We start from the raw sequence: 23355 nt of genomic DNA on the forward strand, positions 1-23355 counted from the left end.
GGCAGTAAATGAACATGGAAACACATTTACTGAAACACATGGCTAAGGGGCTTGAAATGTCAGTCCTTAGGTAATGTATATTGAATCTATTTCCTGATTTATGTTCAGTAAAATAATAATAAATTTCAGTGTATTTCATTTTTATATAATGAAATAGACTTGTACTACTCTCAGAAACAGATGACTTTAGGATAAATTGCATAATTCCAAGCACTAAAAGACAAATTGGTGTTCTCACCATGGAGAACTTGTTCCTATTGGATGAAGAATATAAGGTCCTTTGGTAAATATCAGATAAGATAAAACAAAGTAAATTTAAATGGGAAGAGAAGTCTGGATTAAGTTTCTGGAACTCGGGCTCTGTGGGAGTTGCAAATTTGTCTGCCTTGCTTAGAGCTTTCTCCAGGTCCTAGAATAGGGATAGGCATAGTGTGGGCACTCAGTAAATCCAGGCTAACGGGTGGCTGCTTCTATTTCAGATCTTTCCTGATGTTTGTAACTTTCTGTAAAAACAATAATTAAGCAGTCTTCCTCCTTTAATGGGAGATAGGTTTTGTGTGTGTGTGTGTGTGTATGTGTGCGTATGCATGTGTGTACGTGAATGAAAAGAAGATTATGAAGTTTGATTATAATCAGCATCCATTTAATGGTGTATTATTAGAAATAGTTACCAGGATTAAATAAAGAAAAACTCGCTTAACTTCAAACAAGAGGATATTCTCCAGTACACTCTGCTGCATTTGAAGAAGGATCCTCCCTTTCAATTTTGTATCTCAGGGCAGGCCTTGTCATTGGAAAATAACCATTTATTTTAACGACATGCTGTAAACCATAGGTAAATCCTTAGCAAGGGTAGACTATCATAAGCTCTAGCGACCAATAATTTCATAGCTGATAGCAAACTAAACAAAATTTAGACCCTCTGTCCTGAGATACGTACTGTAAATTGGTGAACTCCATGAAACTATGAAGAACGACTTTGTAACTGGTTGGCAAAGATACTCTAAATTCCACTACAGTGGATAAAAAGGGCATGGTGTATGCTAAACGGTAAAGAAGAAAAGGTGGAAAGTCCTCTCACCTTGAGGAAGAATAGGAAACAGTGGTGTGATTTGGCACCGGAAGTAAAAAGTACATACCCAGCAAGGGTATTTTCAAAACTGGCAATCATTAATGCCTCCAGAGGGAAAAAAAATACTTGACTGAAGCTGTAACATTAGGAAGAAATTACAGCAACAAAAGAGCTTCAATTACAGCAATGAAGTATACGGTTAAGGAGTAGAGAAGCTTATGATTCCTAAGAGGCCTACAAGGAAACCTAAACACTCCATAAGGAACTGAGATTGGGACCTTTAAATTAAAGCAAATGAGGAGCTGTAGTCAAAGCTGTGCACTGACTTTCAGTGTCCTTCTGATAGCGGGGGAGAAAGTCCCTGTGCTGTGGGAAGACATTTCCAGAGGGAGCCTTGTTTTGTTAAGTGTTTTCTCGACATTCTCAAGGCTGCAGCATGGTTTTGGTGCTTGTTTAGGAGATGCACACTGAAAATATTCTGCAATAAAATGGAACAAACCTATGAGGATACAGAGGGCATAAGACTTCAGTACCACAAATCAAAGCATCAACTTGAGAATCACAACGGAAAGAAGACTAAGATCCTGAGGTCAACATAATTTTTCAATATTGTCATCCTATCGGACCTAAGCAAAGCTGCAGAATAGGTCTCGAAGTTACCTATAACATCTTTGTTTTTTAATGCCCCACGTTTAAGACACTCAACACCCTCCTATTTCCTTCTAACTGTCTGGAGTTGCTAGAGATCTGCCTGTGTAGGCAGCCAGCGGAATTTCAGGTTTGCCATCTTCTCTACCTATCCCCTAGCAAAGTGGGCAATTAATGTTACCTTCTACTTTCTCACAAGTAGCTCTTAGTATGTAAAGAAAAGTGATAAATATTTCTTAAAGAGATCATCACTAATAATTATTTTTTATTACGTTTATAATTTTACTTCCAGTATAGTTAACATACAGTATTCTATTAGTTTCGGGTATATAATACAGTGATTCAATACTTCTATGCGGTACTCACTGCTCATGCTGGTAAGTGTCCTCTTAATCCCCATTGCCTATTACACCCATCCCTCCCCCCAGCCTCCCTTTGGGTAACCATCTGTTCATTCTCTATAGTTAAGAGTATGTTTCTTGGATTAATAATTATTTTAAATGTTGCCCACTTAGGGTTTGGTTCATATTAATGAAGACTGAAAATACAAAGCCTTAATTCAAAGGACTAAACTTGAGGTGGTAGGATTCCAGTCTCTGAGGGAGACTCAAGTGAGATTTCCTGGATCCCACAAACCATCCAACACCAGTCCCAAGTGTGGACTTGTCATTCTTTCTTTGGTTGAGAATGTTTCAGACACTGCATATTTCACATTAGTACACAGAAGCATACATTTTAGAATCAAAGTTCCTTTAATTCTATGATAAAATAACTTCTAAGCATCTACCTGTAGAGCATTTTGTTTGTATGAGGCAAAGGTGGCTTTGTAAAGCCTGATTATCTGAAAGAAAGTCTCTAGTACAGGTTTAATTTAGTATTCCTTTCACAAAGCACACAAGCCTCTGACTTCTGAAGAAACAACCTCCTGGTAATAGAGAATGTTTTCCCTAACAACTTTCATACCTTTCCCTCTGTCACTAGGAAGCTGTTTGATGAAAAACATAAAAGTGAAATGCTACCTCTGTACATTTTCCCCACAGACAATTCTCAGGTGTATACGAATCAAAGCCAGGCATGCACGATGGCCCTGCTAGCCATCCTTAAGACCTGTGTGACTGGAGTGGAAGAATAGCTTCATATACCTGGTAAAACTACATTCGTTTGGCTTAAATGTGCTTTAAGATGCTATGTTCTGGAAACATGTATAAAGTCCCTTTAAAAATAGAATCATAGTGCCTAATCCTGTGAGAAACTGACCGCATGGAGATTGAGGGTGGAGGAGAAGGTTAGTTAGTAAAGCTTGCTGTGAAACATCCTTCCAGTCATAGAAAGAATGGGATCTATACATAAATCAGTTGCCCTACAGTACTGTGAAATTTTTATATATTTTATGATTGGGTCTAAGGAGGAACAGGGAACTTAAAAAGAAAAGAAAAAACTTTTGCTTTCTAAATAGGCTCTGTTGGTGGAGGAAGAACTGAGGCTTGAAAGTGTCTACAATGGCTTTTTAGGCAAATTGTTTGCAAACTCTAGAGAGCTCGGAGGCCCGTGCCATGAAAAGAAAATTCAGAGGCAGTCAGTACCACTGAAACAACCCAGGGCCAGACAGGACGGTCACTGATGTCAACTGTCAACTGACAATCATGGGAGATTGGCGGGGGGGGGGGGGGGGGCCTCTTGTGTTGATATCATCCTTTTCTTTTATTTGTGTTCCTGGTTTATATTTATCAGACAACAAATGTACTACTATACAAGATTAGTATTAATCATATATCATTGTCTTACATTTTGTAATGTTGATTAGTAACTAGTGGAATGCCACGCTGACTTGTTCTAACAAAACATTTATTAAAAAAAAAAAAGAATTAGTGGGAAGTATAAAAACTTTAACTCCCACAGCTAAGGGAAGCTAGAGAGTTTACTATGAAAATATTGCTTCAATATCATTATCTCCTCAATAGTGAAAACCAGGTATAATACTTACTAAGAAATAAATAACAAAATCCTGGAATACCCACATCACTAGGACAACATCAGGCTCACACACTCCATTTCCAAACACCCATAAGAAGCTGCTGTACCTTTTAACTAAATCATGTTTCTGTAGAGACAGCAGGGTAAAAGCGAGAGCAGATGGTCATATCTTTTCACTAACATCCTTAACCTCAGGTCCTTACTCAACTACGTTTTCTTTCCCAATGATATTGTTCTGAAATGCAGGCAGCTTTTATTTATTTATTTTTATTTATTTTAAATTTTATTATGTTATGTTAATCACCATACATTACATCATTAGTTTTTGATGTAGTGTTCCATGATTCATTGTTTGTGTATAACACCCAGGGCTCCATTCAATACGTACCCTCTTAAATACCCATCACCAGGCTAACCCATCCCCCCACCCCCCTCCCCTTTAGAACCCTCAGGTTGTTTCTGAGAGTCCATAGTCTCTCATGGTTCGTCTCCCCCTCCGATTTCCCTCCCTTCATTTTACCCCTCGTGCTATCGTCTTTTTTTTTTTAACATAGAATGTATTATTTGTTTCAGAGGTACAGGTCTGTGATTCAACAGTCTTACACAATTCACAGTGCTCACCATAGCACATACCCTCCGCAATGTCTATTAACCAGCCACCCCCTCCCTCCCACCCCCCAACCACTCCAGCAATCCTCAGTTTGTTTCCTGAGATTAAGAATTCCTCATATCAGTGAGATCATATGATACATGTCTTTCTCTGACCGACTTATTTTGTTCAGCATAATACCCTCTAGTTCCATCCACGTTGTTGCAAATGGCAAGATTTCATTCCTTTTGATGGCTGCATAATATTCCATTGTGTATATATACCACATCATCTTTATCCATTCATCTGTCGATGGACATCTTGGCTCTTTCCATAGTTTGGCTATTGTGGACACTGCTGCTATAAACTTTGGGGTGCACGTATCCCTTCGGATCACTACATTTGTATCTTTGGGGTAAATACCCAGTAGGGCAATTGCTGGGTCGTATGGTAGCTCTATTTTCAACTTTTTGAGGAACCTCCATACTGTTTTCCAGAGTGGCTGCACCAGCTTGCATTACCACCAACAGTGTAGGAGGGTTCTCCTTTCTCTGCATCCCTGCCAACATCTGTCGTTTCCTGACTTATTAATTTTAGCCATTCTGACTGGTGTGAGGTGGTATCTCATTGAAATTTTGATTTGGATTTCCCTGATGCCGAGCGATGTTGAGCACTTTTTCATGTGTCTGTTGACCATTTGGATGTCTTCTTTGCAGAAATGTCTGTTCATGTCTTCTGCCCATTTCTTGATTGGATCATTTGTTCTTTGGGTGTTGAGTTTGATAAGTTCTTTATAGATTTTGGATACTAGCCCTTTATCAGATATGTCATTTGCAAATATCTTCTCCCATTCTGTTGGTTGTCTTTTGGTTTTGTTGACTGTTTCCTTTGCCGTGCAAAAGCTTTTTATCTTGATGAAGTCCCAATAGTTCATTTTTGCCCTTGCTTCCCTTGCCTTTGGCGATGTTTCTAGGAAGAAGTTGCTGTGGCTGAGGTCGAAGAGGTTGCTGCCTGTGTTCTCCTTTAGGATTTTGATGGACTCCTGTGTCACATTTAGGTCTTTCAACCATTTTGAGTGTATTTTTGTGTGTGGTGTAAGGAAATGGTCCAGTTTCATTCTTCTGCACGTGGCTGTCCAGTTTTCCCAACACCATTTGTTGAAGAGACTGTCTTTTTTCCATTGGACATTCTTTCCTGCTTTGTCGAAGATGAGTTGACCATAGAGTTGAGGGTCCATTTCTGGGCTCTCTATTCTGTTCCATTGATCTATGTGTCTGTTTTTGTGCCAGGACCATACTGTCTTGATGATGACAGCTTTGTAATAGAGCTTGAAGGCCGGAATTGCGATGCCACCAGCTTTGCTTTTCTTTTTCAACATTCCTCTGGCTATTTGGGGTCTTTTCTGGTTCCATACAAATTTTAGGATTATTTGTTCCATTTCTTTGAAAAAAGTGGATGGTATTTTGATAGGGATTGCATTGAATGTGTAGATTGCTCTAGGTAGCATTGACATCTTCACAATATTTGTTCTTCCAGTGCATGAGCATGGAACGTTTTTCCATTTCTTTGTGTCTTCCTCCATTTCTTTCATGAGTATTTTATAGTTTTCTGAGTACAGATTCTTTGCCTCTTTGGTTAGATTTATTCCTAGGTATCTTATGGTGTAGGGTGCAATTATAAATGGGATCGACTCCTTAATTTCTCTTTCTTCTGTCTTGTTGTTGGTATATAGGAATGCCACTGATTTCTGTGCATTGATTTTATATCCTGCCACTTTACTGAATTCCTGTATGAGTTCTAGCAGTTTTGGGGTGGAGTCTTTTGGGTTTTCCACATAAAGTATCATATCATCTGCAAACAGTGAGAGTTGGACTTCTTCTTTGCTGATTTGGATGTGTTTTATCTTTTTGTTGTCTGATTGCTGTGGCTAGGACTTCTAATACTATGTTGAATAGCAGTGGTGATAGTGGACATCCCTGCCGTGTTCCTGACCTTAGGGGGAAAGCTCTCAGTTTTTCCCCATTGAGAATGATATTCGCTGTGGGTTTTTCATAGGTGCCTTTTATGATATTGAGATATGTACCCTCTATCCTATACTCTGAAGAGTTTTAATCAAGGAAGGATGCTGTACTTTGTCAAATGCTTTTTCTGCATCTATTGAGAGGATCATATGGTTCTTGTTCTTTCTTTTATGAATGTATTGTATCACATTGATTTGCAGATGTTGAACCAACCTTGCAGGCAGGCAGCTTTTAATATCCCAATTTTCTCCTCTTAGGAAGTCTCTGGGATTCTTTGGGAAATAAAGAAGTCACATTTTTCTAGGCCCAGGCTGTCTGCTTCTCACTGTGGGCTTTGAGTCATCTTAGGAAGTCATAAATTACTCATTTTGAATGGATTTTATACCTTAACAAAGAAATATTAATTTTGTGTGTATTGTTAATCGGGGGAGGGTAGATTCATGAAGCCAGTAATTGGTAGTCTATGTCATCAATTCTGGACCAGGAATAGAAATGGGAGACTTAAATTCAAGGTAGATGAGAAGTGATACTTCAACTATGTAGTTACTTCTACCACATCAACTAGAGAATCATGCCAACTGCATGGAAAGCTGTTCTTTGATGGGCTCTCACCCAGTCCCGCTTTGTCTAAAACAAAGACCAATGGCATGTGAAACTAGGGGAAAACTTCTGTTTATATCAGTAATTTTCTTGTTGTATCTTTTGAGAAAACTGCAGTTGCTTTTAGGTATTAGGATCATGTGGTTTACCTTTGTAGAAATCCTGAAATCCAGGATTATTCACAGGTGACTCTTGAGTTTTGAACAGACATGAACATGATCATTTATTAGCTTACTAATGGCATTGCTAAATACCTACCATCATTTTGTGGCTGGATTTTCTGATTTATATGTTAGTTCTTGGTGGGGGGGGTCTCCCTCAAAATTGTTTAACATGTCATAAACAATGTATAGAAAAGACTATTCATGAACTCTTATTGCCATAGTTGCTTTTCTTTTAAAATACCATTTTTAGTGCTCTACTGTCTGATCAGCACAGATTCCTATTCCTACTCTAGCATGTTTGCTCTTTCACTTTTCACATTCAATAATTCCCTCATGCCCTCCCCTCTCTCCTTGAACAGCTTGGAATCACAGTTACCCATGATAATCTTTAATAAAAATCTACAACTCCCTTGTGGTTCTTTGCTTCCACCGTATCATCCGGCAAGAAGGCAATCATGGGTAAAACCAGATATCACTTCCCTATGTTCCCACCTGAGCAGCTGCATGGCCCTGGAGGAAAATGCACAACCATGCTGACCAAACTGACTCTTTCACTGTAAATTCATTACCACAGATGTCAAATGGACCATCAATGCTGTCCGACAATCACATTATACTTTCCTTGTCAAGTTGCTCCTCTTTATCTCAAATTTCCAATAGGACCTACCCACGTTCATTTGATGACCTTGCCTCAGAGCCCATTGGATGAAGATTATTATCACCTCAACCTTCCACTCTCCCAGACTGGTATTTTATACCTCTTTTCTCTGCATTTCTGCTATAGTGTCTTCTCTCCCTTCACTTTTAGGTAGTATCCTATCTTATGCTTCATGAAGAAAAAAGAAGCCATGAAATAGAAACTGCTCCTTCTTCCTTCTGCTCAGTGTATCAACCTAAATTCACCTGTATCAATCCTGTGGGCTGTCCCTCTATTACAATGAAAGGGAGAGGCCCAACTCTCTCAAAGGCCAATGTCTCCACTCATGCTATGTAAACCACTCCTCTTTTTAAAATGTTTTATTTTTCAAGACCTTTTCTCTTTAAATTATTCCCTTTCTCTTGTATTATCAGTTTCTCTTTCCTTATTAGATCATTCCCATTGCCATGCCACACCCACAAAGCATTACTATCATTTATATGGGGTGAGGCAATTGGAAATCCAATACATATGGTATGGTGGTCTGCTCTAGGTTGGGGCCTGCTGGAAAAAGCTAATAAAAGTGCATTGGAAGAGATAACAGAATTGACCCTGGTGTTTACCAAGACCAAATTTCCAAGCAGAGAACACTGACTACACAAGGGTTACAGAGATAGGAAACAGCATGCATGTTACAGTTTTAAGTAGTTAATGTGTATGAACCTAAGGGTTTAAGACTAGGGTGGGTGAGGGGTCACGGTGGAAAAAAAAAACTGGAGAGGTAGACAAGGGCCATATCATGGAAGGATGCGCACACCATACTAAGTAATTTGGATTTTACAAAAAGTAAAGAGGAGTCACTGTAAAAGAAGTAACACAGTCTGATTTGCAGTGGAGAAAAATGGCTGTAGCGGTAGCATAATGGGTGAGCTGCAGGGGTTAAGAGTCAGGAAGGCTAGTGGGGAAGGTTACCAGTTTTGCAAGAGGAAATGAGAGCTTGGATGAAAGTAGTGTCTTACCAGTCGTTAACACAGTTACTATTATTTTCATTTTACTGATGAAGAAAACGAGGCATAGAGAGGTTAAGTAACTTGCCCAAATTCACACAGCAAGTGAGAGGCAGAGCTGGGATTCAAGTTCTCACTAAAAGGCCAAGCCTGAATTCTCAACAGCTCCTTCCTCAAGTTCCATGTAAAGTTCTTTCTCCTTTTGAGTTCTCAGCTTAAATGATACTTTCTAGGTGGTATCCCTCCCCATCCCTCTTTCTTATGTAGGGCCCCTAAAATTCTCTATCAGAATTTTACTGATGCTTACTAACTTCTTGAAAATTATTATCACTCATTCTTTTTTTTTTTTCATTAGGAAATCTGTATTTTACTAAGTTGCTTACTTTTTAAAATTGTCTGTTTTTTTTTTTCCTATTCTATAAACAGGTCTTTGCTATGTTTATTGTTATATACTACAATCCTTAGGTGTTAAACAAAGAAATACAGCTCTTAAGGATGGTGCCATGCCCTCTTGTTTACATTCCCAGAGCCAGCATAGTCTGAAAACTTAAGTGAAGCCCCGTATTCATTTGTTGGGTGAGTTAACTGCGATAGTGGGTTGGGGTGTAGGCTAAAATTGCCTTTTCTATATTTGTATGAATTAACTGCTATAGTGGGTTGGGATATAGGCTAAAATTCCTTTTTCTATATTTCTGTCTGTATTGTATTTGTATTTCTACATTTCCTATATTCGTATGATTGCATTAGATTCAGTAGGATACATTCAGAAAGCTGTGAGAACAATAGATGTGACTTAATTTCTTACAGTCTCTGCCAACAAGAGATTGTAACTAACTAGAGTTAACTGGAAATTAAGCAAAATTATCTATAAATTACTCATTCTAAGAATTCCTCTAGCAGATTCAGTTTTTACTTATTTATTTTATTCTCTTGACATGTTCTTAGCCCCTGCTATATGCCCAGAACTGTGTTCAGCATTAGAAACTTTTATGTATCGACCATTGTGTTTATGTATCAACGCTATTCATCAGTGTTTTACAAATAATATTTCATTTAATTTTACAAAAATATGACAGGGCTATACATTGTATAGGAATTTCTGGCCCACTCAGCATTCACTTTCTGTTTTTGGAAGCATGACCCTAAATTTCTTGTGCAGAATTATATCTTTCTCTTTCCCATTCTATAGGTTTTCAGGCCCAATTCCAGCTCCAGGGGTAGGCATGTGACCTAGATGGTAGCAAAATAGTGTATTTTATTTCTTTAGCTGTAGGGATTGTTTTAGGGATCAGTATTTGATCCAGTTCAAGCCCATCAAAATTAGTCTCAAGACTTGTTGAAACTATTGGGAAAAGAACACTTGTCTTTCCTGTTGTAATTAAAACGGCAAGAATGTAGATCAAGAGCATCTCAAAGCTTTATCTTACCACAATATACAGAGCCTGAGGATGGGTTTAACAAAGAAAAGATAAAAGCCAAAAGATGGAGAAAGACTGAAATTTAGTGGCATCATTTGAGCCCTCAGACCAAGTTATGCCTGAAAGAGCAAACTCTTGGCATTTTCAGTTTGGTATGCCACTTCATCTCCTCTCTTTCTTTAAGCATTTGTTTTGTGTCTTCTGTCTCTTGGATCACAGTTCCAGTTAATTTTAGTAGATATTATAATTTCACTTTATAGATAAGGAAATTCAGGGCCAGCATTAAGTAATTTACCTAAGGTCACTTAGCAACTATTTTTCTAAATCAGAAATTGAACACAGGTTTTTGTTTTGTTTTCTTTACTTGAAAGCTTTTTTTTTGTTTTTTTTAATCAATAGACTTTTCTAGTACAGTGGTCAGTTAAGAGCTCATTATCTAGACTGAGGCATAAGCATAAAAGAACTCACGATAGTGTGGTAAGTGGAAGGGTTACAATTTTAAATAGGATGTCAGGGTGAGCTTCATCAAGGAGAAGGTACTGGAACAGAATCAGGAAAGAGATGAGGGATTTAGCCATGTGGTCATGTGCGGTAAGCAACCCAGGCAGAAGGTGCATCCAGTGGAAATGCCAGGAGTGTGCCTGGCAAGTTGGAGGAAGAGTCAGATGGCAATCTCTCTAGAGCTGAGGGAGAGTGGGTTGGGTAGGAGATGTGATCACAGAGGTGAAGGGGCTCCACACTACACAGGGCCTGGCAGGCCTTATAAAGACTTTGGCTTTACTCCAAGTGATGTGGGAAGCCTTTGGAAGTGTTTCTGCAGACGAGTGACTGATCTGGCATCACTATGTATCTTGGCACTCATCAGATGTGTGATAACTACTTTTTTCTTAAATTTCGTATATTTTCTGGAACCACACTCCCTTAATTTTTAACCCTGGGAATTACAACAACAATGGCTCACATTTGCTGTGTTGGGTAAACCGCCAATCGCTGTGCATTGATTACCCCCTGCTGACTGTTAACAAGTTTAAGCAGGAGATATTATTGCCTCCTCCACTTCATAAGTAAGGAAACTGAGACAGGGAGGTCAGAGTGAAAAATGTGAGGCTTTCTTTCATACATAAACCACGAACAGTTATGAAATTAGGACAACTGAGGGAAAGTAAAGACTTGTTTTTCTGATATTCAACTGAGGCAGTAGCACAAATTCCTTCTGCTTTATTTTAATACTGACTAAATTTTAAGGAAATAATATAATCAATTTATTTCATAGAATTATTTGGAAGGGATTTTAGCCACAGTTTAACTTGCCCTCTGATCCATCAATGTAAATGACTTTCTCACGTTCACAGGGTAATTCAGTGGCAGAGCTGAGTGGAAACCAGGCCTCCTGACTGTCATACAATTGCTTTTTTCCATGGTTCTCTCCCTGGTTCTTCTATTATTCTTTAAGTCATTCTCTCCCAGGACATGGAGTGGGGGGTGGAGTGTGTAGGGAGGAGAGTGTGTTGAGAAGCCAAAATCATGGCAGGGGACGACAGAGGCTGATTGAAGCTCTGTATGCAGGTGGGATGTGTGTAGGCGGGAACCAGGTTGAGCAGCTGACGTGAGCTGCACCATACACTGAATCAGGGTGATGAATAAAGGACTCTAGGAGAGAAGGGCATGAGTTGAATTTTTTTTAGTATTCTTTCATCCCTTCCTATACAGTAAATTTAAAAAGGGGGAACAGCACACTAACTTTTATAGAAAAGTACTGTGCATTCCCTGAGAGGCTCAAATACGTGTTCTCATTTAGATAATACAGCTATTCACCTGGTCCTGCTGTCCTTATTGTATCTCCACTCATGGAGTTTGTAAGCTATCTTTTCTTTGAATTACTGAAAAATCAGTTTTTCAAAAGAGGGTGTTAACAGCATTTCTTTGATATTAGCCATGTGCTTTCTGCAAAGTAAATAGTGGAAAAGGACAGGGTGACCCTTTGTGCCTTGGTCGTCCCTCATTCAATGGCTGTACTTCTTGTGATGCTTTTGAGCTGGCCATGTTTTCAGTAAAGGAGATCAGCTAAAGAGATACAATCTACTGTTTTGGATGCTGTTTCAAAGTAAAAAAAAAAGAAATCATTCTGAAGCCTCACATTTTTCACTCTGACCTCCCTGTCTCAGTTTCCTTACTTATAAAGTGGAGGAGGCAATAATATCTCCTGCTTAAACTTGTTAACAGTCAGCAGGGGGTAATCAATGTACAGACGTTTCCTTGAGAAAGGCAAAATGTCTTTTACCTCAATATAAGGGTCTGTACAGATCATTTACAGCTACCTGAAGTGGCAGAGTAAGCACTGGAAAGAAAGAAAAAGCAAAATCTAAACATTCACAAATGATCCTCAGGAGCATCTTCTAGGGAAATTAGTAACCTAGGACTGAAATAGGTTATAAATATCAACTTCAGATGACAAGGTATCATGGTTATCACTGCTTTATCTTAATGGGAAACAATGTCATTAGCTGTCAACTATTTGGAATATTGTAAGCCCTGTTCAGTATTTGGCACAGAGGGTGAGACACTCCCTACCCCTTGGGAGATAGGATACACGGGTAAGGACAAAGTGGTGAAGAAGGCAGAATGAAGAGGTACAGAGCTGTAATCTGACACAAACAATGAATCATGGAACACGACATAAAAAACTAATGATGTAATGTATGGTGATTAACATAACATGAAAAAAAAGAAGATAAACCCAAGAAGGACCATATTTAGGTTTGGTAGGACTGAAAGACTCTTCCAAAGGGTGTAGAGTTTAGTAGAGATGGTAGATTTACAGTGAACTTGGGCTAAAGGTTAATGAAAGGAAAACATGTAGGACATGGTAACAAAAGCTATCTTTTGAACTTGCATGGAGTATTAATCTAAATTTATCAGCTAATATTCCATTTATCATGTTTCATGTTGTGTCAATATGTTGATATGCAATGACTTTTTTTGTGAAAAATAGTGCAAATCCACTGTTTCCTTCACAGGTGGGGCAGATTAAGTGTAAAAGTTGCACAGAAACTACAAAGATCTTATGTGATAAAACATATTATAGAATACATTTTTCCTGGAAGTGGATCAAAACAAGGACTCTTTTCATATCATATTTTTATACCCAATGTTTAAGACACCAATTAAAAATATGACCAAATAGTGAATTAAATTTTTTTCTTATTACGAAAATCCAAAATATTGCCTGCCCTACTATGACCACACAAAAATATGGTACTTTATTCCAGCATTTGATGATCAGTAAGAAATTTGATCCACAAGATCATTTATTAAAAGATGCTTGGACTTCCACATCTCCAGATTAGTAGCATGTGTGTAATAATATTTTTTTGGTAAATACATACTGATTAATTGTAGGCGACAGATGATCCTGAATTTATGCATTATTTCCTATTTGCTAAGTTCTACATTTTGCCGCTGGTCACGACCCCAGTGTCCAAAGAACTCATTTGATAGCACCAATTCTAGATTTTTACTTTTCTATCCCTTCTTTTTGGAGCCAGCTCTCCTAAGTTATTTTTTAATGCCAGTCTATTATGATACATGAAATGCACTGTGTCTTTATTGTACTGGCAATAAAATTCTAATAACATGCATTAAAACCAATTAGTAGACCTGAATATCTCCTGATCTGATGAATGAGGAAAGGAGGGTCTACATTTATCTTTTTCAGATATTATACATTGAGTTCCAGACTGGGAGACGCCCGTGTCTATGTTGACACAACAGAAATTTGTCAATCCTCCTCAGAACTTCTTTTTATTTGAAAAGCATTCAGGAACTTTTCCAGTATGTGTTATTAAGGAAACATAAAAGGAAGATTAGCAAAGCAGAAGAATGGGAAATAAATAAACCTGTTGACAAGATGAACTTTATTTCCATCAGCTGGTTACCGAAGCAGGAAATACAGGCTTTTCTAATGAAGCACTGGGCTATTATTGCAAATCTTTTCTAAGCTATTTTATAGTGGGGCTGGGAGCTTTTCCCATGGTCATGATAACAGGAAAAGGTACAAGATTTTTAAACCTGTCAAGATCCCATAAATGTCACAATAATCGTTCCCCAGGTTTTTTTTTCTGTTACTGTTTAGTAAAGTAGCATTTTCATATAACTAAATGTGTCTACTTATCCCTATAGATACTTCTCATCTAACCCTAAAAATAGATCTATTCCAAAATATAACCCTAAAAATTAAGGAAGGAAATTAAACCCTAAAAATAGATCTATTCCAAAATATAACAACAGGTCATAAAATGTTGAAGTTAAAGCTTTGTGCTTTTCTCAACATTTTACCTTTTCTCCAAAAAATTCAAGCTATTTGATGAAAACATTTTTTTAATCAAGAAGCAAGGTATGAATTTTAACACTCATCCTTAGAAGGGAGAGAGTTCATTTTGGGGAGGTATGCACATTGTTAAATACTGGAGGAGCTCCCCTAAAACGTATATAACATCATTGAATGGCATAATTTCATATGCACATATTTTTGTTTTTGCTTTTTTTCTTCCAAATTTTTTATTTAAATTCTGTTAGTTAACATACAGTATAATATTGGTTTCAGTAGAATTCAGTGATTCATCACTTACATACAACACCCAGTGCTCATTCTAACAAGTGCCCTCCTTAATCCCCATCACCCAACTAGCCCATCCCCCACCCACCTCCCTCCAGCAACCCTCAGTTTGTTCTCTTTAGAGTCTCTTATGTTTGCTTCCCTCTCTCCTTTTTTTCTCTTCCCATATGTTCATCTGTTTTGTTTCCCATATATACATGTTTTCTAAATTTATTCACAGTTCCTTATCTGTCCCCATAGGACTCATAATTAATGGTGGATTGTAACAGCACCGATATTATCTTACCATCTATTTTTAAAAATGGAAAATGAATGCTGTTATAGACTTTTGTGAGCTGGTAAATTTTCATAAGAATGTATGTATGCTCACACATATGTATTGGTTTTTATTCTACATGGTGTAATTTTCCCAGTGATGGATGCGTAGACATATAATTGTATGTTTGTATAATCAAGATGCCAATTTATATCATTTTAAAGGAATTTGAGAAGTATTTTATGATATTGGATAGACAAATGATCAGGTTAATTTTAAATGTTTTATTTACTTAACATATTTATTAAAATTATTTTATGGTTATTTGCCCAACTGCTTTATGAAACTGCTTTTTCCTTGGCCTTCGAAGAGTAGGCATATTTCTCTATTTGTTGTTAATGAGATTAGTCTGATCATTTGGCCACTTGAAAATGAACTTCAATCACAGCATTATGTATTCTGCAGTCTGGTTTTGTAACTACATACAAAAACATCATCAAAATTAACCTGAAGTATATCAGCATCTGTTCACTACTGCATAATTTATAATAACAAAATATCATAAATGTCCTCAATGTCCACAATATGGGAGTTCTTAAATAAGGGACTATCTAAACAATGGAATATTGACTCCAAAGAACTATTATAACATGGGAATGATCATGATAAATATTGGCAAGAACAAACTTACATTTACACTTTTCTGGGAGAAACCCAGGCCTCAAAGAGTCCAGAGATAAAGTTAGAATAGAAATAAGCTTGCAGTCAAATTTCATAAAACACAGGTGAGGTTCAACAGGAGAAAAAAAATTAAACAGGTGTCCTATTTAGAAAGACATTGCAAATATATATAGGGAAATTTAACATGAAAAAAATAGAATTGCAAATATGAGTAAAGAATGGGCATAAAAATAACCGATATAAAGCATAAATCATAGAAATAACAACTATAATAATTGAAATTAAAATTTAATGGGTGTGTTTAACAGCAGATTAGACATATCTGAGGAGAGAATTACTCAAATTAGAAATTAGCGAGCTAGTAGATAGACTTGACAAAATTATCTAGAACGCACACTCAGAGACAAAGAAATGAAAAACAGGAAATAGAAGAAACACAGAGATAAAGACTGAGAATATTCCTGAACTGATGACAACTGTTAATCCACTGATTAAGGAATCAGTGTCTTTATTGTGAATTGTATCTGTATTGTGTGTGAGTCAAAATACAGAGGGATGGTATCTTTGTTATGCTGAGGCAAAGATCTGCTGATTTAGAGTTCTATACCCAGGGAAAACACCTTTTTTAGAACAAAGGTAAAATAAAGATATTTTCAGATAAACAAAAACCTAAAATATTTTGCCAAGAGCACACTGTTACTATAGGAAACTTTAAAAGAAGTATTTCAAGGTCAGAAGGCAAACTCAGGTGTAACGTCTGAGATGCAAAAAGAAATGAAAAGAAAAAATAATTTAAATAAATATAACAAGTTATATTGTGTATAATGGTTTAAAGAGTTAAAATAAGGCCAAAAATTTTTAAAATGCTTATAAAGTTAACATATAAATCAGGAGGGACCTGGTTAGAGTTTAAGTGTTCTTGAGTCCCTGTATTCCTACTTAGGAGAAGGGTTAAAACATTGCCTAATTATAAAAATTGATGAATTAAGATTTCTAAGATAAGAACTAAAAGAACAGAAATAGTATATATTCTCATCCAGCAGAAGGGAAAATATGGAATGTGAAAAATAAATGATCAAGCCACATAAAAGATGAAAAAGAAACAGAAGAGAGAAAATAAATGAATTGCAATATAACAAATAATGGGAGTAAGCCCAAATTTCTAAATAATTGTAATAAATATGAATAGACTAAATGATATGGCTAAAAGACATAAAATGACAAAATAGAAATGCAAGCAAAACACCACCACCACTAGGGCAAAAGAACAACAATCCAGCTATACAAAAATTGTACAAAAAACACTTGTAACAAGAGGTTATAAGAAACACATGTAAAAAATAACAGTTCAGAAAAGCTGAAAGTAAAAGTGGCAAAAGGTATGTCATGAAAGACTAAGAGAAAGCTGATGTAGCTATGTTAACAATATAATAAAATATATCGTAGAACGAAGATCATCAAAGAAGTAGAGTCACTACATAATTTTTTTAAGAAAAGTTAAATCGACCAGGAAGAAATAAATATTCTTTACTTGGATGCACCTCAAATTATGACTTCAAGTTGTAGAAAGCAAAAATGATAGAATTAGAATTTTGACGAATCTATCACTATAATGTTGACTGATAGATAAATTAGGCAATATAAGTTTAAGGATATAGACTATTTGAACAATATGATTAACAAGCTTGATCTAATGTATAGCTATAGAATAGTATTCTCAATAAATGCAGAGTATATATATTATTTTCAAGTATGAATTAATCATTTATGAAAAAATTCTCCTTAACAGTAATAGCAAACACATTAAATTTAATTTGTGCTTGGCAGTGTTTTAAGCACTTTACAGTATATTTAATTCTCATAATTCTAAAGGTTTGGTATACAAATATCCCCATTTTACCTATGAGAAAATTGAGACACAAATAGGTTAAGTGATTTTACTCAAGGTAACACAACTAGAAAAGAGAAAAACTGGATTAGAGAGTCTGTGCTCTTATCTACTATGGAACATTGCAGAAAAAAATAGCAATTGTTAGGAATAAAGCTAATGAAAAGATGTGTAGGCACCTTATGGAGAAAATTATAAAATCTATTGGAAGATATTAAAGACCTAGAGAAAAAGAGAGCTCATGTTCATGAATTGGCAGAATCAATACCATAAGGAGTTCATTCTTCCCAAATTGATGAACAAATTCAAAATCCCTATAATATTGTTATGGACTTGCACAGCTAATTAAAAAATTTACATGAACTGCAAAAGACAAAGCAGAATGAAGACACTTGTGAAGAATAAGGTAAGAGGATTATCCAGTCAGCTACCAGGACTTCAAATAAAGCTACAGTACAACTTAAGACAGTATAGTATGGCATGCAATTTGACAAACTGGACCAAGGGAACAGACAGGAGAAATCCGAAACCGACTTACACCTACACAGAAACTAAATTGATTTAAGATGGAGTTGTGATTACATATCAAGCAAAATGTGGACTTCCAATTAGTAGTACTAAGAGAACATGTAATCCATATAGAAAAAAAAATAAATTTGGGCCCCAAGCTCCAACCATAATAAAAAAGAATCTCTGTGTGCGGGAGTGGGGGGGATGGGTGAAATAGGTGATGGGGATTAAGGAGGGCACTTGTCATGATGAGCTCTGGGTGATGTATGGAATTGTTGGATCACTATATTGTATACTGGAAACTAACATAACACTGTATGTTAACTAACTAGAATTAAAAACTCAAAAAGCCAAAAATAATTAACTTCCCTCCTCTTCATATTTCTCCTCACCCATTCATCTTTTTGAGATTCCTTTATTCATTCATTCACGCCACATCAACAAAAAAATAACAAAAATATGAAAAAAAATTTCTGTGTGAATCAAAGATTAAAGTGAAGAGCAAAATTATTTTTAAAAATCTAGAATACAAAATAAAAGCAGGAAGATTTTTCAAACTAGATACAAGAAGCATAAACCATAAAGAAGCATATTAACATATTATATGATATTAAAATTAGGAACTTTTTTTAGCATAAGATACCATGAAAAAGTGAAAAGACAAGTCACAAACTGAGAAATAATATTGATGATACAAATAAAGGATTGATTTCACAATTCGTTATATGAAGAATTTTTAAAAAATCGATCAATAAAAAACCAGTATAGAAATGAGCAAATACCAAAATGGCATTATACAGAAGAAAACTGAACAGGCCAATAAACGTATAAGATGCTCAACCTTATTAATAATCAGGAGAAAGTAGATTTTATTTTAATTTTTTTAGGAGTAAGGAGATTTTAAACAACCACAATATGATACATGGAGAAAACTATCACAATATGATAACTGGAGAAAATTATGTCTGGAGAAAATCATAAGTCTAAAAATGCCAAGTGTTTTTGGGAATGTGGTGCCTAGAAGCACCTTCACACTGTTGGTAGGAGTTAAAATCGGCTCAGGCACTCACTACTTAGTGAATGTGCATATCTTATACCCAGGAGTTCCCCTAGAAAGCTCTACTATACATGAGTCTATACAAGAAAGAATATTCATAGCAACACTGTAATATTATAAAGCTGGAAACAACTCAAATGTCCACCAAGTGAGTATATAAACTATGCCATTTTCATAAATGTTAATCCTATAATAGTAGTGAATATTAGTGAATTACAGCTATACGTAACAACTTGGATCAACCAGAAACTAGGCTCATAATTCTGAATAAAAAAATACAGCTTTAAGAAGAATACATTCAGTATGGCTGCAAAAATGCTTAAAGATGTAAAGTTAAAGAACAGATTATTTAGAGCTACAAACTTATGTCACAAAATTATACAGATAAGCAAGATAATGATAAGCATAAAATTCAGGATAGTGCTTACTTCTGAGGGAGAGGTTAAAGAGACAGGATTAGTGAGAGGCATGCACAGGGTTGCAATGTCAGGGTAACGTTCTTTTTCTACAGCTGGGTGTTGACTAGACAGGTGTTTATTGCATCTCTGTTTGGAGGCAAGTTGATGTTGTAGCATAGCATTATTGAGACTATTTTTAGATCTGCCATTACAGATTTATGCCATTATCCTAAAAATACAATAGAGAAAGTGAATACAGAAGACATATCTTAGCTCTTTATGACACCAGAAGCATAAAGATAGACAACCATCACTTCTCCTTGAGGTAACTCTTGCAACACAGCTTGGTGTGTATGCAGTGACCTGAGCAACCTGTGTGGGCCAGTCAGAACTGGAAAGAGGGAAAGAGAGTGGGCATCAAGAACATTAGGTCCAGCAGAGGATATGATCATCACAGTTGAAGCCAGAAGGAAAGAAAATGTCAGATTTTATTGGGTAGCAACAAGACAGTTTGAGAGCACATAGAAGACCCACCCTGAGGATTCTCAGAAGCTTCTGGAAGGATTTTGAGAGGTGTCTGGAAGAACCCAAACAACTGGGGGAGAGAGTACAGCCCAAAATATATATATATATACTGTTTTTTTACTGTCCATGTTTCATCTAAACATAGGCATTCTCTAAGGAAACGGGTAACTGTTATCTGTGCACTTAAAGTGAATAATAGATGTTAATTTACTGAGGGCAGAGATTGTATATTTATTTTATACTCATTTCTTTTATACTATCCCATATGATGTAAAAAATAAACATTCCATGAATGAATGCAAAAACCCAATACCACTCCTATAAAACACTGTTAAGTGTGTCTGATACTAGATACTAGGGATACGGTTTTTACAAACAAATGAAGGCACATGGGCACATCTTACTGTAGCACTAAAGTGCTATTCTGTTAGTCTTTTAATACTACTAGGCATATCCAAATTTACCTCAATATCTAATGTAGGACAAGTAAGTATGTGGGAAAGGGCCTATGCAAGCATGTATGTCCATGAATTTATTAAGGGGGACAAGAAACATGTGTAATATATAGAGACAGTAATTTAGGTACACATGGAAATTCAGAAATACACAAACACAGTCCTCTGGGACATACACCAGCCCTAGGGCCCTGTCCTTTCCAGCTTGGCAAAGCACTGGTATCTAGCACCCCAGGCAGACACTCCCTCTGGATGTTCTTGGCTAAAATGCAGAAATTCTGCAAATTACTTCTATAATGGGCAATGGAGAGGAAACACTGGATGTAATTCAACATAAGGAAAGCCAATTTGAGTACTATAAAATGTTTTCTAATGATGGAGTCTATTAGGTCTTGGAATAATCTCAGCAGGAGAATGTGAAGGCCATACGTATGATAGGAAGGACTTAAAAAAAACTCAATGAAAAATTGAATTTCAACTGTCAATTGGGCAAATATCTGCAACAGAGGAAAGGCAAAACCTTTAAAACATTGCCAGGGTTATAACAATTGTTGAAAACTTGCGTGACGGGGAACACCTTGCAATTCACCGCCGTGTGATGGAAGGTAAAGATCACTGTAGTTTCAAAGAATCATTAGTTGCTTTCTAGAGAAAAAAAGATGAGTTTAAGCTTCAAAATACGGTTTCCTAAAGTAAATAATGTGAGGCAGGATGGTCTGGTGATGAGAAGTAGGGGATGCCTGCCATAATTAGAGTTTTCCTAGCCACTGCAAGCATCTCATTTAAAGAAAATGTCCATGTTAAGAAGTTTTGAGTTTCCACCGTGAATGGAAGTTTTGTTAATGAGCATACCATGGGTAGACCAAAGTCCTGCTGTTTCTCTATTCAGATTTTGGCTCTTTCCTTCTTAGATTTTGCAAGCAATGTGTTCATGTACATAGAGAACCACAATCCCATTAGTAAAGAGAAGAGAAAGAAAAAGTTTATTGTACAGAACTGTGCTGTGGACTTCTCATCAGCGCGGGGGTGATCCTCTGAGACTCTCATTTCTTTCCTTCACAAAAGCAGAAGATGAGGTTTAAGTGCCTTCCTGTGTATTTAATTTAAAAACACCAGCCACTCTATTGTTCAGACTAAGTCCTTTTAATCAACAAATGGCTCCTTATTCCTCAGATACCTTCCATGCATGAGGTAATGAGCATTTTAGGATTTTAGAAGTACACTGCCCAGTAATCCCTTGGGCTTTTCTATTTCACAGAATTTACTACCTATTTTGCTAAATGCCTACAGAGAACTGGTCAAATTCACACTTTCCCTTTTAAAGCTATTGGAACTCTTCAGTTGTGAAACAAGCCTAATGAAAGTAGCTTCTTTATCCTCCTCCCACATTTGCAGACCACCCCGGAAGGAATAGCTCACATGGGTAGGCATAGCCTCAATGCGTTCTGGGGCTATTTGGGTGGAAATAGAAAAGTCTCGGAGCGAGACAGACCAGTCTAGAGGTAAACAGGCTGGATGCGCTGGCTGCTGAGCCCTCACAAATAAGGCAGCCGTCCCTGCTGCTGCCTCACTTATCAATTTTGACAGGTGACCGTCTTGACTCCCTGGGACATTTATTAAAGAGGACAGATCGTGCCGGATGTCAAGTTTGCCAGAATGACTTTGGTTAGAAGCTGGCTGTAAAGAAAATAGGGCTCCTAACCACTTGTCATGCAGGGGAAAGATAATGGTCCACCTATATAAGTTTTGCTTATTTAAAAAAGCCAACTATTTATTTACTGGATTCTATACTCTACCATTGCCACCACCTAAGTTCCAATCTTTTTCATTTCATACCTGGCCCATAGAAATTGACCCCTCATTTGTATCTCTTCTTTGGGTTTCGTTCCTCCAAATTGGTCCTACACACGCCTACAAAACTGGGTCTATTTGGAACACCAATCTGACTCCATCGAGCCTCTTCTAACATGAATTGTCTTCCATGGCCTGTAGTATAAAGTCCAAGTTGTTCATTACAATATAAGAGGTGTTTCCAGGCACCTGGGTGGCTCAGTTGGTTAGGTGTCTGACGTTGGCTCAGGTCATGATCTTGGGGTCCGGGGATCAAGCCCCGCATTGGGCTCTGTGCTCAGAGGTGAGCCTGCTTCTCCCTCTCCCTCTGCCCCTCCCCTGGCTTGTGCTCTCTCTCTCTCTCCCTGTCTCTCTCTCAAATAAATAAATAAATAAAATATTTTTTTAAAAAAAAGGTGTTCCCTTATCTGGCCCTGCCTACTTGTCTAGCCTTATCCTGTATCTTTCTTTACTTCTCAAAACTTAACTCTCCAGTTGGACTGAACTATTTGTGGTTCCTTGAACCGGCTATGCCTGCTGATGCCTTCGCGTGTTTGCTCTTGCTCTCCCTTTAAACGTCTGCTTGTTCAAGATTCTTCTCAGGTGCCATTCCCTCTCCGACCACGCCTCAAAGAGTCACTGGCTTCTCTGTACCACTTCTGCATATTATGGCGCATGTCTCACAGTAGTGTAACTATATATGACTTTCTGTTTCCGCATCTGACTGTGAACTCCTTGACGGAAGTCAGTATCTTATTTATTTTTGGCTCTCCAATGCTTACACAGCATCTGAAATATCATATTGCTCAAAAGTATTTCTGAACTTAACTGGGCCAGTCAGATGAAAGGAAAACATCTTCATTTCACAGTAGAAGTGGAAGTCATTTCAAAATCTTTGCTCTAAAAGCAAAATTGAATGGAATATGAAAAATAAAATGTAAAAATGTAAAAATCCTGCATGTTTAATCATATATTATGGGAGTACCATGATCGGTATTTGCATGCAGAAG

The 23355-nt window shown here is 36.9% G+C and overlaps 1 protein-coding gene across 4 annotated transcripts in view; it reads right to left on the reverse strand.

Annotated features, from left to right (window-relative positions):
* The window catches only part of PDZRN4 (PDZ domain containing ring finger 4), a 343940-nt gene that overhangs the window by 21045 nt on the left and 299540 nt on the right, over positions 1-23355 (reverse strand). The gene's annotated exons all lie outside the window — the stretch shown is intronic.

This window comes from Phoca vitulina, unplaced genomic scaffold (genome assembly GCF_004348235.1).
Source record: "Phoca vitulina isolate PV1807 unplaced genomic scaffold, GSC_HSeal_1.0 scaffold23, whole genome shotgun sequence".
In the NCBI taxonomy this organism is placed as follows: Eukaryota; Metazoa; Chordata; class Mammalia; order Carnivora; family Phocidae; genus Phoca; species Phoca vitulina.